We start from the raw sequence: 8,313 nt of genomic DNA, 5'->3' as shown, positions 1-8,313 counted from the left end.
CGAGCCCGGGACGAGGCCTTGGGGGGCGGAGCCTGCGGCGGGGGCAGGGAGTCAGGAACCGGGGGGCGGCATGGTCAGCAGCCGGGGCGGCGTCCAGGCCCTGGGGCCGCATGGGACCCACGGGGCGGGGCCAGGGACTCAGGGGCGGGCCAGGGCCAGCGAGGCCGCCAACAGGTACGGGTGGTGCTGGGTGCCTCAGATGCATTGCGGGCAGCCAGAAGCTCAGGTTAGGTACACAGGGTGCTGGGGCCTCGGGCTGGAGTACTACGGGTCGTTGCAACTCTCGGTGTTCGGATACCACTCATGGTGCTGGGGCTTCATTACCAGGTTCTGGGGGCTCAGTACTTCAGTGCTTTGTGGTGCCTGTGCTCAGTGCTGCGGCGTGATTTGGATTCTTAGTGCTCGAGGTGCTGGGGTGCTCAGGTGCTCGGGCGGTGCGGCAAGCTCAGGACTTAGTACACAGGTGTTGGGTGCTCAGTGCTGGGCCTAGTGCTTTGGTGCTCGGATGCTCAGTGCTCCGGTTCTGCAAGCTACAGGACTGATGTGTTGGGGTGCTGCAAGCTGCATGATGTAGCGCAGGTGCTCGTTTCGCGTCAGTACCGAGGCGCTAGGGTGAGCGAAGCTCGGACTCAGTACTAAGGCGCTGCAAGGCCGGACTCAAGTGCTGTTGTGGACTTTGACGGTTGTGTTTGGGTGGTTCGGTGGGTGTGGTGGGCGGTTCTGATGGGCAGTAGAAGTAAGGTGATGCCGGGAGGTTGTTGGTCGGTGTTCCGTGTTGATGTAGCATGGTGTTCGGGACATCTTAGTCCAGGGAGGACTAGTGGACCCCTCCTGAGGTCTCAATAAAACGCCGTCAGGGAGCAAGCTCAAGTACTGGTAGTACACACGCGTGCTCGGCAGAGAACTCTCAGTGGTTTTGGGTGCTGGTGCTGAGTAACTGGGGTCACTCGCGATGCGCTCATATATGCCAGTGGGCATTAGTAACTGGGTAGCTCGGGGCTGGGGACTCAGGTGCTGATGAGTGCTGGGGCGGCTCAGTTACATGATCTTGTATAGGTGCATGACGGTGTTGGGTGCTGCAGTACTCGAGCTAGAGCTATGGGGTCCTCTAAGCCTCGAAGGACTCCTGAGCACTGGGTGCTGGGGCTCAGTACTCGGTGACTGGTTAAGGGCTGAGGGTGCTGGGTGCTGCAGAGTGACGCAGTGAGATTATGTGCTTTAGTCCTCGGGGTGCTTGGAGGCTCACGGACGCGAGTGCCTCGAGGGGGTGGCCCTGGGACGGGGGTTTTTTTTGCCTTTCGGTGCGCAGTGACCTGGTTAGGCCGAGCGGTGCTGGGGTACATAATACTGCAGCGTTAGTACCGTAGGGCTTCCGGTGCTGGGGCGCTCCAGATACCGGGGCGCGGTGCTGGGCTTGGTCTAGTGCTCAGTGCTGGGGCAGCGTTAGCGGCGCCGGCGGTGGGTGCTGAGTACGTGCACAGAGTACTACGTACCTTCGGGTCCGGCTCCCCGCTCCGGGGTCCCTCGCCGCCGCGGCCGGGGCCTCAGGAAGGAAGGGCGGGTGCTGTGCTCGGTACTCACTGTGGCGGTGCTGTGCTCGTACTCACTGACGACCGCGCACAACGTGGCGGGTGCTGTGCACATACTAACTCCTCGTGCAGCCCTGACTCAGTTTCCCCTGGCGTCCCTGGCCCCTCCCCTTAGTGACTTCATCGGTGGCGGGGGCATCGGGGAGATGACGTCACCGGTGGGCGGGCACAGCGGTCAGGGGCGGGGAGGTGACGTCGGTGGGCGGGCTATGAGCGGGCGATGACGTAATCTCGGGCGGGCACAGTGGTTTGGGACGGTGACGTCAGTGGGCGGGCTATCGGGGCGGTGACGTCATCGGTGGGCGGGGCTATCGGCGGGACGATGACGATGACGTCACCGGTGGGCGTGGCTTACCGCGTCCCCCGGCCGCGTCCTCCAGTCAAGTTGGAGAAGTCGCCTGGCGGGCGGAGAGGGTGATGTCATCGTGGTCGCCGGGCGGGGGCGATTTGCATGAATTAGAATAAATTAGCATGCGGAGGAGGGAGTGACCGGGGGCCGGAGGCTCATTAGCATACATTAGAATGCATTAGCATACCGAAAAGCGAAACAGATGGCAAAGAAGCTCGTTAGCATAAATTAGAATACATTAGCATGAGGCCAGGCCAAAGCCCACTGGAGTGGGTGGGGCTTATTTAGTGTAGATTAGAATAAATTAGCATAAGGGGAGGGGCAAAGACAGGGATTTGCATGAATTAAAATCAATCAACATAAGCTGGGGCAAGCGTGAGGTTTAGCTGGGTCTCATTAGCATAAATTAGAATGCGCTAGCACAAGAGGAGGAGCTGGGGTGCTGCTCATTAGCATAAACCAGACCACATTAACATAAGGGGAGGGGCAAAGGCAATGGAGGGGATGGACGGCAGCTCATTTGCATAAGTTAGAATACATTACCATGACGCAGAGCAAGATGCCAGGGAGGAACGGGTGCTCATTAGCATAAACCAGAATACATTAGCATAAGGGGAGGGCGGACGTGAGGCGGGACGGTGAGGCGGCTCATTTGCATAAATTAGAATACATTACCATGACACAGAGCAAGATGCAAGGGAGGAACGGGTGCTCATTAGCATAAACCAGAATACATTAGCATAAGGGGAGGGCGGGTGTGAGGCGGCTCATTTGCATACATTAGAATGCCCCAACCCGCAGGAAGCCCTGGGAACCTCTCCAAGCTCATTAGCATACATGAGCCTCGCCGCTCAGGCAGGGCTCCGCCCTCCTCCCTGACTGACAGCCCCGCAGCAGGGTCGGGGCGGGGCCACCGGGTGACTGACAGGCGGGGGGCGGTGCCAGAGTCATCACAGCCGCAGCCCTGGGGCCCTGGACAGGAGGGCGGGGCCGGGCGGGGCGCATTAGCATACATTAGCATACTCCGGGCCTCCTTTGCACAGGGCGAGAGCCTCATTAGCATGCGGAAAGGGAAATGCAAATAAACCGGGCCTGATTTGCATAATTCAAGGTGAATGACCCTAGACCCAGCCTCATTTGCATACATTACAATAAACGGGCATCCATCACAGCTCATTAGCATACGGGGAGGCAAGGTTGCGTAAACCAGGCCTCATTAGCATGCGTGCGCACAAATGCAAATCAATCAGCTCCAATTAGCATATTTCCGATGTCAACCAGGGTAGACTGGGCCTAATTTGCATAAATTAACATAAGCGGGTGCCAAAAATCAGAGCTCGTCAGCCTGATTGGGAAAAGACGAGCGAGCATTAGGCCCAATTAGCATACACCAGGCCTCATTAGCATACGCAGCAAATACGTCAGCTCTAATTAGCATATTTCTGAGTCCACAAGCCCCGACCGGACCTCATTTGCATACAGTCAGGCAAGCGGGCGCCCAACGGAGTTCATTAGCATACGCGGAACCAGAGAGGGGCTGCGGATAGGCCCAATTAGCATAAACCAGGCCTCATTAGCATATGCAGAAAGAAATGCAAAGAAACCCGAACCCCATTTGCATATTTCTGAGTCAAGGAGTCTAAACCGGGCCTGATTTGCATATATTAAAATGAGCGGGCGCGAGTCAGAGCTCATTTGCATAATCCTGAATGTAATTTAATTAGCATATCCCTTAATGAACGAGCGTAGACCGGGCCTCATTAGCATACGGCAGAAAACGTCAGCAGGGACGCATTCTAATTAGCATACACCAGGCCTCATTAGCATACGCGGCAGCAAATGCAAATAGCCCCGGCCCGATTAGCATATTTTAGGATGCGCCTCATTAGCATGCGCCCTGCGCATACATTAAAAATCAACAGGATCGCCATCGGGGGCTCATTTGCATACGCCAGGGCCCAGCCGCGCCCTCCAGGCCTCATTAGCATATTACTTGATAGGTCAGCCTTCCCGCCTGCCAATCAATCGCCCCTCATTAGCATACGATAGGTCCAAACAAGGAGATCAGCCCTCATTTGCATAGAACTTTACTCTGAGGCTCATTAGCATATCATTCACAGGCCGGGCCTCATTAGCATAGATCAGCATACGCCAGGGTTCGTTTGCATGGACGTCCCCTCATTTGCATGAATTTGCATGCCGGGCACAACACCACAGTGGGCTGGGTCTGCATAAATTAAGCCTCATTTGCATAAACCGCCCTCATTAGCATAGATTTGCATTCTATGCTACCCTATATGTAAAATGGTCCTCATTTGCATACGGTCTCCTCATTAGCATAGCCCCGCCCTCCCGGATGCCCCCGTCCTGACCTCCTGCGGGCCTGGCGTCCGGCTTCTGGGGGTCGCGGGTCGCGGGGGCGGCGGCCGGGGCGGCGGCGGCTGCGGGTCTGGGGGGGAGGGAAAGGTCAGAGAGGACTGAGTCCAGCACCCGACACGAATATCCAACCAGAAGACTGAGTCCCAGCACCCACAGATGACAGAACCCCAAACCCATGCAAAGGACTGAGTCCCAGCACCACACCAATATTCACAGAGAGGACTGAGTCCCAGCACCCACACACATGAGAGAACCCTGTCATGCATGCAGAGGACGAGTCCAGCACCCACACAAATCCTGAACCCAAACCCATGCAAAGGACTGAGTCCCAGCACCCACCACAATATTCACAGAGAGGACTGAGTCCCAGCACCCACACACATGAGAGAACCCTGTCATGCATGCAGAGGACGAGTCCCAGCACCCACACAAATCCCTGAACCCAAACCCATGCAAAGGACTGAGTGCCAGCACCCACCACCAAGATCCACAGAGGACTGAGTCCAAGCACCTCGGGGCAGCCCCAACCCCCACCCCGACTCCCCACCCCCACCAGCCCCGGGCCGGGCTCACCGTGTCCGCCCAGGGCGTCGCTCAGGTCCAGGTCGTCGCCGGCCCCGCCTCCTGGGGGACAGGAAGTGGGGGGGCGGGACAGGAAGTGAGGGGCGGACAGGAAGTGGGGGGCGGGACAGGAAGTGGGGGGAGCCCAGCGCCCGCTGCCTCGGTTTCCCTCCCCGGCGCCTGCCCCCCCCACTCACCCGAGGCTTTTTCGGGGTCGGGAGCGGCTTCTTGGGGTCTGAGGGGGAAAAGGAGAGAAAAAAAATTAAATTTAAAGTTTTAATTTAAAATTTTAATTTTAATTTTTTTTAAAATAAAAATTTAATTTTTTTTGGTTTCTGGAAAATTTAAAATTTTAAATTTCACGTTTGGGGAATTTTCGTTCTTCACTTTTTATATTTTCTGGGAAATTTCGTCATTTTTTTTTTTTGAAAATTTAGTTTTGCGTCTTCAAAATATTTTATTTTTTCCAGGAAGTTCAGGGTTTTTTGTTTTTGTGGGTTTTTTTTTTTTTTTTGTTTTCCTGGTGAAACTAAGAATTTAATTTTTGATTTTTAATTTTAGAAAATTTAGTTTCTGGCTTTTTGATTTTTTTTTATTCCAGAAAACTCAGGTTTTTTTTTTTTCTCCTTTTTTGGTTTTCCGGGAGAAACTCCGGCTCTGAGTCTTCGATTTTTCTAGGAAATTTACTTTCAAGGTTCTGGGTTTTTTTTCCGCAAAAAATTAACTTTTCGCTAGTTTTCTGGAAAATTTAGTTTCCGCCTCTTTGATTTTTTTTTTTTTTGGCCAGAAAAACTCAGTTTTCGGATTTCCAGAGATTCCCTCGGCTCAAAAATCCGAATCACGGACGCGGACGACGGAAAAAAACCACAGCGCCCGGTCATCGAGAAACGAAAAACGCGGAAAACTGAAAAAAAAAAAAATCCTGACCTTGGAACAGAAATTTAAATTTAAATTTTTTTTTAACTTATGAAGATTAAAAAAAATTAAATCCGGATTTGAGAAAGAAAAAAAATTGAATTTCTGGAAATTAAAAATAAAAATTAAGTCTGGGCTTTTTTTTACCCCGAATTCGAGAAACGAAAAACGTGGAACACTGGGGGAAAAAAAAAAATCCTGATCTTGGGAAGTAAAAAAAAAAATTTAAATAAAAACAAAAATTGTTTTTTGGATTTCTGAAAAAAATTTCAAAATTTTGAAAAAAAGTTTTAAAAATCCGGGTCGAGAGGGCGGCGCGTGGGCGGCCCCCCGGGCCCTGTCCGTCCGTCCGTCCGCCCCCCCCTCACCGTCGAGCGCGTCCGAGAGGTCGAAATCTGAAACGAGAAAAACGGAGAAAATCCGGTGAATTCTGGACGAAATTTCCCAATGTCGGGGCTGGGGGACTGAGCACAGCACCCACGGGAGGGGAGGACCGAGTCCCCAGCACCCACGGGAGGGGAGGATCGAGACCCCAGCACCACAGAGGAGGACTGAGACCCAGCACCCACGGGAGCACTGAGTCCCAGTACCCACAGGGTACTGAGTCCCCAGCGCAACAACCACGGGGAAGACCGAGTCCCCAGCACCCACAGGGGGAATGAGAACCCAGCACAGCACCCACGGGAGGGGAGGACCGAGTCCCCAGCACCCGCAGGGGGAGTGAGAACCCAGCACCCACAGGAGGACCGAGTCCCCAGCACAGCATCCAAGGAGGAGGTGGCTCTTCCTCTCACTTGCACAGACCACGCCCCTGATTTGCATAAACCACGCCCCGTTGCCAAGAGCTGGGGCCGAATCTCCTTTGCATAAGCCGCGCTGCCGCCGGCACAAGCCACGCCCCCTCGTTAGCATAAGCCCGATCCTTGTTTGCCTAGGCCACGCCCCTAAATCAGCACAAGCGACATCAGTCACAGAGGCCACGCCCCCTCATTACATAGACTCCGCCCTCACTCGCCTAGGCCACGCCCCCGGTGTCCAAAAAGGCCGGGGCCGCTCCTCATTAGCATAAAACCCGCTCTCATTAGCATAGGCCCCGCCCCTCGCTAGCACGAGCCTCGCTATCATTGACAGAGGCCGCACCTCTCGCCTCATTAGCATAAGGCCCGCGCTCATTTGCATAGACCACGCCCCCTCTACAGCATGAGCCTCTTCTCATTGACAGAGGCCGCACCTCTCACCTCATTAGCATAGACCTGTCCTCATTTGCATAGACCACGCCCCCTCACTAGCATGAGTCTCGTTATCATTGACAGAGGCCGCACCTCTCACCTCATTAGCATAGACCGTCCTCATTTGCATAGACCACGCCCCCTCGCTAGCACCAGCCTCGCTATCATTGACAGAGACCACACCCGTCACCTCATTAGCATAGACCACGCCCCCTCCCTAGCACGAGTCTCGCTATCATTGACAGAGTCCTCACCCCTCGCCTCATTAGCATAGACCCGTGCTCATTTGCATAGACCACGCCCCTCACTAGCATGAGTCTTGTTATCATTAACAGAGGCCGCACCTCTCACCTCATTTGCATAGACCGCGTCCTCATCTGCATAGGCCACGCCCGCGATGCCCGAAAGCCTGGGGCCGAATCTCCTTTGCATAAACCCCACTTTCATTTGCATAGGCCACGCCCCCTGTCAGCACAAGACTTAGTTTCGCTTGCACAGGCCACGCCCCTCATTAGCATAGACCCCGTCCTCATTTGCATGGCCACGCCCCCGTCAGCACAAGACTTAGTTTCGCTGGCACAGGCCAAACCCCCTCATTAGCATAGAGCCCCGTCCTCATTTGCATGGGCCACGCCCCGATGCACAAACAGGCTGGGACCGCCCCTCATTTGCATAAACCTCATTGCCGCTGGCACAGGACACGCCCCTCATTAGCATATGGGTCCCCATTTGAGAAGCATAGGCCTCGTCCTCATTTGCATGGGCCACGCCCCCGACCCCCCAAAGCCTGGCACTCATTAGCATAGGCCTCGCGCTCTCATTAGCATAGCCCCATCCTCATTTGCATAGACCACGCCCCTCAGTTACACGGATCCGATCCTCATTTGCATAGGCCACGCCCCCGACCCCAAACAACCTGGAGCCGCCCTCATTAGCCCAGGCCCCGTCCTCCTTTGCATGGGCCACGCCCCCGCCTCCTCATTAGCATACGCCCGCCCCCGGCTCTCGAGTCCCCAGCACCCCCACGTGCTTGATACTCAGTCCCAGGGGCCCGGGGCTCAGTGCTTCGTGCTCAGTCCCAGGGGCCCAGGGCTCAGTGCTTGGTGCTCAGTCCCAGGGGCCCAGGGCTCAGTCTTGGTGCTCAGTCCAGGGCCCAGGGCTCAGTGCTTGGTGCTCAGTCCCAGGGGCCCAGGGCTCAGTGCTTGGTGCTCAGTCCCAGGGGCCCAGGGCTCAGTGCTTGGTGCTCAGTCCCAGGGGCCCAGGGCTCAGTGCTTGGTGCTCAGTCCCGGGG

The sequence above is a fragment of the Peromyscus leucopus genome, chromosome X (assembly GCF_004664715.2).
Source record: "Peromyscus leucopus breed LL Stock chromosome X, UCI_PerLeu_2.1, whole genome shotgun sequence".
Classification (NCBI taxonomy): domain Eukaryota; kingdom Metazoa; phylum Chordata; class Mammalia; order Rodentia; family Cricetidae; genus Peromyscus; species Peromyscus leucopus.
The sequence above is the reverse complement of the archived record's forward strand: the minus strand, read 5'-3'. Positions refer to the sequence as shown.